The sequence below is a fragment of the Haemorhous mexicanus genome, chromosome 4, assembly GCF_027477595.1.
Source record: "Haemorhous mexicanus isolate bHaeMex1 chromosome 4, bHaeMex1.pri, whole genome shotgun sequence".
In the NCBI taxonomy this organism is placed as follows: Eukaryota; Metazoa; Chordata; class Aves; order Passeriformes; family Fringillidae; genus Haemorhous; species Haemorhous mexicanus.
In genome coordinates this window covers 54,016,042-54,022,041 of record NC_082344.1, presented here as the reverse complement: position 1 = coordinate 54,022,041, position 6,000 = coordinate 54,016,042, and the positions used below count along the sequence as shown (strand labels likewise).

General features: G+C 41.7%; 1 protein-coding gene across 1 annotated transcript in view; it reads left to right on the top strand.

The window, feature by feature from the left end:
- Positions 1–993: 993 nt before the first annotated feature.
- Positions 994–6,000, top strand: part of NSUN7 (NOP2/Sun RNA methyltransferase family member 7) — a 35,366-nt gene continuing 30,359 nt past the window's right edge. The window contains exon 1 of the mRNA XM_059844942.1: positions 994–1,187. The gene's annotated coding sequence lies outside the window, so the exon portion shown is untranslated. The remainder of the gene's footprint in view (positions 1,188–6,000) is intronic.

The following is a 6,000-nucleotide window of genomic DNA, read 5'->3' as shown; positions in this document are numbered from 1 at the left end:
GTTTTAAGTGGAAGCCTGGAGCTATACTCAAATGAAGACACCGTTCAGGCTGGAGATAAGGTGATAGTTGATAAAATACAAGTGATGAAAGGGGAACGAAAATCACTTTCTTTGTAGTCTGAACAGGGTAGCAGGAAAATTTTTGTTCCAAGAGACAGTAAACAAAGGAGAGGCCTCCAGAAAAAGGAGTGTGAGGAAGATAATGGTGGGCATCCATCCCTGAGTCTCAGCTAGACTTAGAATAGGACTGAGAGAGCCCCTATATTTCTCTTGGCACATTAACTCAGGCATAGAAACTGGAAAAAATCTGGTTGCCCTGACTTCAAAACAAGTGCAGACATCAGGCAATCTTCAGAAGCAGTGCAATTCCTTCACAATACTATCAAATGTAGGTCCACTTTTTCACCCTTCCATATTTTCAAACGCCAGCATTTCAATGTACAATGAGATTGTATGAGTGTGCATGCAGCTGTCAGGATGCAACAACACCAGATTTACACCTCAAGATCCCCCTGTTTCCAGCCTAAGATTCTTGCCTGAAAGGTATTAGAAGTCAGGAAGAAAATATGCCAAACACACTGGATCTTCAGTTTCCTACTTAAACACAAACATCCACAGCAGTTTCACAATATTTTGCACTCATCAGGATCTTGGGCTGGCAGACATGGGGCAATTCCTAGAACCCCTCCAGAGTGGAATACGTGCAACTGCAGCCTCCTTTCATTACATCCTCCCTCAAAACCATGGTGATCCTGCCTTTTGAGGCAGAGGCAGCCAAGCTTCATATTTTCTTCCTTTTTGGTTCAAGACTTGCACAGCTCTGTGAGGAACACTCCCAGCCTGGCTTCTCTGTGGTTATCCCTTGTGACCATGTCCTGTTTCCACCTCATGAAGTAACTAAACAAATAAACATGCTCATAGTGACACATGCTGAAAGTTCACTCTTTTGATTAAAGGAAGGAGAGATCTGACATTATCACCTAGTTTGGTTTGAAAAGCTTCCAGAACAAGCTCTGGCTTTGCCTCACCCATTCTTTGGAAGGGGGATTTGTCCATCTCAACCTGACTGAAGCAATTCCTGAGTGTAACAACTCTGTGGCTGGACCAACATGAATTTATTCCCAGTAAAGTGGTTGCTAATGCAAAGCATGCTAATGCATCCTTTGACCATGTGGTGAAACAAGCAGGTAAGACAAACTTCACCTCAGTAAGATTCTGCTGCTATTTTATCTGGATTCAGGAGCTTGTCAGGCTGCTATAACTATAACCAGCAGGCAGAAGAGCATATGAATATGACTGGAAGGTGATATATTCTGCAAACTGTCACATCAATGCTTATGAGCATGGCTCTGGAACTCTGGGGAAGCATTGAGAAATCCACCCAAAAAGACTGCTTCAGAGATAGTGAAGTTCTGGACTCATATCTAAACCCAAACTTCCAGAAAGTTTAGATTTGAATATTTTCTACCTGGCCTGGAGGCTGCTCCTGTTTCACAGTTTAAATGCACACCTAATTAAGGAAGTTGTAGTGTGACACCCTGTGCCAGAATGCAAAGCTCCACCAGAGATGCACACTGAGCATTTATAAAAGGGAGCCAGGTAAAAAGGACGGTATAATATCCAGGTGTTGGGGTGCCAAATAACTTTATACTAATTCGTTGTGCACGAATGTCAAATGCTTTTAGGATCTGGCCAGTCATTTTCCAGTTTATTAAGGGCCCAACTTGAGGTAAATGAAACGTAATATGTCTTGGTCTAACAAATACCCAATGAGAGAGGGGAAAAAATATCACTGTGACACTGCACAGTTTGAGAAAGAGACATGAGGAGCAAAGATAATGACCAAACCAGCCAGCCAAACCTAACCAGATGTAAGTTATTGGATAAACCTGCTATGAATAAGGCCAAAATCCTACAGAGAGCTTTGCACTTGCTTAACTTAGAGCATGTAAGTTGTCTATATGCTGCCATTGCATAATTTTCCCAAGTACAAAAGTGTTTGTTGGCACACATCTAGGAATGAAACCAAACCCATGCAGAGAACTTGTCACAGGATCTGTTCGTGACAGAGTCCTGATGTAAGAGAAATGAACACTAAGAAAAAACTTCCATGAAAAAGAGCAAGGATATAGATGAAGATATGCCAGCAGGATGAATACATTTAGTAATGAAACAGACCGATATACAAGAAAGGTACAGGAAAAATTACATGCTGAATAGATAGCCAAACTTCCTTTTATCCATAGTTAAATATCTATTATCATGCACAGTCAATTTATTCATGCTGCCATTTGAGTTTCCTTTGCTTAGTTGCACTATTCTGTTTGTTTAAAAATAGTGCCCTAAGTAAGAAAAAGCTAAACCTATACTGTCCCTTTCAATCATATTTATGTCTCTTCTACCTGGATTTGCACAGCTGTAGTGTACTCAATGGCTAATAACTGACAGCTGAAACTCAAAAGATTTGCTATACATGAGTACTCAACACTGGGGCTTGGAAAGCACTATCTTAATTACTTGATAGAGCTTTTAATCCTTGCAAAACGAAGAATAAATCGGTTGATAATAAATGACTCTCTCAAAAATATCTTGTATTTGACCTATTGTACAGTAGCGTGGACGAAGGGGATCTCTCCTGACAAATGAGCCCAGGTATTTTTCCTTAGTCTGAGGAATTGGCTCCTCGTTCCTGCAGCTCCTCCTGCTGGAAAAGCAGAAGAGTTGCAGGGAAAAAAGGAGAGATCGGCTCCACGCTCTCTGTGCTGGGAGCAGCTGCCAAGACCAGTCACTTTTCCGAGCTGAATGAAACGTTTCGTCATTTAATAAACGGAAAACCCTGAAAATACCAGCAGACATAAAATAGTGCAGTTATATACCACTAGCCCTTATGGAAGAAAAAATGTTCCCTTCTGGCTGGCATGCATGTTATGTACTCTGTGATTATTCCACAGCAAGGAAAAATATATGGCAAAATGCACTGATAATTACTGTGATACACCCATTAGTCAGTACCAGTTCAGGCACCTAATTTCACAGCACTCTGATGACTAATTGAACAAACAGCTCAAAAGTCAGCATCCATATTACAGCAGTTGACCTTGCAGTAAATGTTGTGATCTGTGGGACCCCAAAGGTTGATGCTTTTACCTAGTCAGCACCTTGAATCTAGCTAAGTTTCAGTTCACGACCTGCATCTAGGAAAAAACAGGATCTGAAAAGTTTGCTTATCAATTAGCACCATGAGTCTGCTCTAGTTGAGAAACAACAGACCCATGGACTTTTTATTTTAACATTTAAATTCATTTTAATGGAAAGGTGGTGAAAGTGCTGAACTGCCAGTCCTGAAAACTGGCCTGTACTACTGCCCAGAGGAAAAAAGAAGCCTTAGCTTTGACACAGGATACTACAAAATTTTAATGAAATTAGTTTTTGATTTGGAAAACAACATAAAAAGCTACTGATGCAGGGAATCTAAACCACTGCTGATAGCTCAGGTTTTCCTCTCTTACATGTCTTCCTGAGAGGTTCAAATATGTAGAAACCCTCTTCATACCTGCTGGTCTGAAGTCCTCACATAAGCACTCTTTCTGTGATAGAGCTTGCAATGCCTTTGTTCTCCAGTGCTATCATGCTAGAGAACATTATTTACCAGGACACTGCTGGTGCATGATGAATTTCTCTGCAGTTGGTAGTATCTTTTGGCCTGGTTTTGCCTCCTTCTTCTACACAGGTCTACAAAATCTAATTTAAATTCTAATTAAAATGGCTCCTTGACTGCTCTACAGCTGGGCATACTCACCAGAGGCACAGAAGAAAAGATATATAATGCTAACTATATAATTTTTTTCTGCTGGTTTTGTTATATTTATTAACCACTCAGCACTTTAATGTTTTCATGTATTAATGAGATTTAAATAGAAAATGCACCCGTAAAACTGCAAGGGGAGAGTGCATTTTTTAAATTTAATGTTAAAATGTTTCATACACAGCAAGCTGAAGAATATTTAAATGGAATGTCTCTAAATAAGACCAAGCTCTAAGTCCCCAGTAAAAGGAATGATGGAAGTCATACACAAAGTATTCACTGAAAAAAATACCAGAGATTGACAAAGCATATGGCTCCCAGCTGTATGCTCCTCTCTGAATGTGTGCTCCTCTCAGTTCTGCTGGTAGAAGAAAACATGTGGACATTTTCTATTTTCTATCATCTATGCAGTAACCCCCTGCTTCACTTGAACTGCCTTGTGCAACAGCTTAAGTTAAGCCATCAGACTTTGCACTGATATGGCCACAGAGTGTTCAAGTGCCATTACACCAGTGATATCTGACACAGAGGTGATAAGAAATCCTAGGATTAGAGGTGTGGTGAAAAGGCTGAAAAGGTCTAACCCATTTGTCAAATGAACAAATGTTTTAGGCTTAGGTTTACTTTTGTGATGGACAAATGCCATATGTCCCTACCAGCTATTGGTTATACAGAAGGGTGAGGTAAATGGAGAAGCACAGGCAAGGAAAATGAGGTTACTGCTCATTTGTTCTGGGTGCCAGTTAAGAAATACTGAACTTTGTCCAAAGGTCTGCCAGCAACATGTAAAGCCAATGAAGTGGATGGGTGAGGATGTCCCTGGGGCAACAATGGATTCTCAGCCTAGCTTAGCATTTGAAAATACAGCGAGGACCTGTAGTGTCCTGTACGAACCCACAAACCTCACATACATGAAAGCACCTTTATACTGTCACAGGGGGGCTACACGACGGTATTCCCAGTGCCATTGTGCCCCATGTTTCCCCGCTCACCAGCCTTTCCTATACGGCCGGAGTGCGGCAAAGCCCGCCCAGCAGCGCAGCCAGGCGGCTCGAAGAGCCTGTGCCGCTGCCCACGCGGCTCGGGAACGCAGAGGCATCCAGCAGAATGGCCGCCGGGACTGCCGGGGCTGGCCCGGGAGGTGGCAATGCCGGGCCGGGCACCCGAGGGCACGGCAGGCAGCTCTTACAGGGCTGCAGCTCCCTGCCTGCTCCTGACAGCTCCAGCGTTTGAGGGTCGCTGTACGGCATGCACTTTGGGATGCGCTACGCCGCAGATGGCCACTTTTCCCCCAGCAGTCTGAATGAACAAATTAACAGAGAGCACTTGACTCCACATCTCCTTAGTGCCTGAGGAGTTTGCTGAACCAGCTAATGATTCTGTTTTATTGATTGAAGGTGATATTTCTTCATAGGAGTTGAAGAGATGTCAATGCATCAGGAATGTAGGAGAAAAACTCAGATTGTTATGAGTGTCTCAGAAAGGCTGTGATTAAAGTAAGCTTATCTAGAGAAAAGCTTAATGACTTTTATGATATTTAAACATTATGTTCCAAACACACAAATGTTGGATCTGCAGTTTTCAGTGTGGGACTGAATGAGCCTTAGCACCAGAAATCACATTAATTCAGTTACAGATGAAGTTTGAGCCCTGGACTTTATAGGTTGGCCCTAACCCTCTTAACCATGTGCTGTGTCTCCAGTCATGGTTTCTTAACAGTGAGCAAGATCTTACCAAAGTGTGTGTACTTTTCTGTTCTCTGAGATCAGAGATGTCATTCATTCCTTTGAACCAACATGTTCAAAGAGTAGGGGATATTTTCTTATTTGACTCCAGGGCTTGGATTCCAGTGGGGAGAGATATAACACCAGAACAAGGAGAATCTGGATATGTAGAATTAATGCAATCAGATAACTAAGACGTCTGATGAAACACTGCCAAATTGACAATGTCTTCTATTGAAATTATATACATGTTTTGTATGGTAAATTCAGTGTAATGTTACAGAATTTCATTGTAATGTTCAATTTAAAAACTTTTGGGCAAAGTTCAGTTTGGGAATATTGCTTTTCCTCTGTAATTCTTCTCATGTGAAGAAATAGATGGCAGTATTTTTCAATTTCCTTCTATGTAGGTATCAGGATACAACTGAGGATTAAGTTCTGCAAGGTAAACTGGCAGAGTCTGAACAGTGT